We start from the raw sequence: 1035 nt of genomic DNA, 5'->3' as shown, positions 1-1035 counted from the left end.
CCTCCCTTCCCCGCGCCCACGGTGGCTCCGGATTAAATACTGCGGCTATTCAGCTGGCAGATCCCCATCTAATTTTCTTAAAAAGTCACTGATCGGCTGCCTGCACCACCCCACACTGGGCATCGAGCCCGCAACCTGGGTGTGAGCTCTGACTGGGAATGGAACCATGACCTCCTGGTTCCTAGGTCGATGCTCAGCCCCTGAGCCTCAACGCTAGGCGGGCGATGGGTAAAGACGCTAATGGCACCTGCAGACCTCAGTCAGTCAGACACGTCCCTGACCCACCTCTGCCCGACGTGCTCAGCATCTCAGCTCTGTCTGCGCCAGGAAACCGTCAAAAATCCTCCTATCTGCAGGCAATGACGTCAGGGAGCCGCGGGACCTGCTTCCCAGGACACGTCAGCAGCCGCATTCCCGCCAGCAGGCCGCGTGGCTTAGCAGCCGGTTGTCCCCTGAGCGTGAGAGGTGGGAGCAAGTTAAAAACCCAGCCCCACGCGGGCATCCGGTCTGTGCCGGGATTTGGCGCAAACACATCGGGCACCTGACGAAGGGCGGAGGCCTGAGGCTCCCGGAGTTTCACCCGAGGCCGTGGGCCCGCAGTCCCGTGAGGCGCTGGACGTTTGTGCCCGGTCCCTGCAAGGATGACCGCGGTTTTACTGAATTAAAAAAAAATGAAAGTGACTCTATTTAGAGCCATTTCCCTGGGAGAAAGGGGATGTGGTTTGCTGCTCTCCTGCCCCGGGAACAGCAGGACACGCAGTCACACGCAGCGAAGACGCTTTCTTCCTGAACTTGTTGGGGTGACCCTGGTTTCAGGGTTTCACTCTATCATACATCGCCCATCACTATACTGTGTTCACCACCCGAGTCAGGTCTCCTCCCTCACCATCGTCCCTCTACCCTCTCCCTCCCCGCCCCTCCCCTCCGGCCATCACCCCCTGCTGTCTGTCCCTGAATGTTGTTCCTGCTGCCCTGAGAGGGGGAGGATGGAGGACGGCAGCTTCAGGCTCCCCGCCTCCCTCCCTGCGCCCCTCC

The sequence above is a fragment of the Myotis davidii genome, unplaced genomic scaffold (assembly GCF_000327345.1).
Source record: "Myotis davidii unplaced genomic scaffold, ASM32734v1 scaffold496, whole genome shotgun sequence".
Lineage (NCBI taxonomy): Eukaryota > Metazoa > Chordata > Mammalia > Chiroptera > Vespertilionidae > Myotis > Myotis davidii.
Note: the sequence above shows the minus strand (reverse complement) of the source record.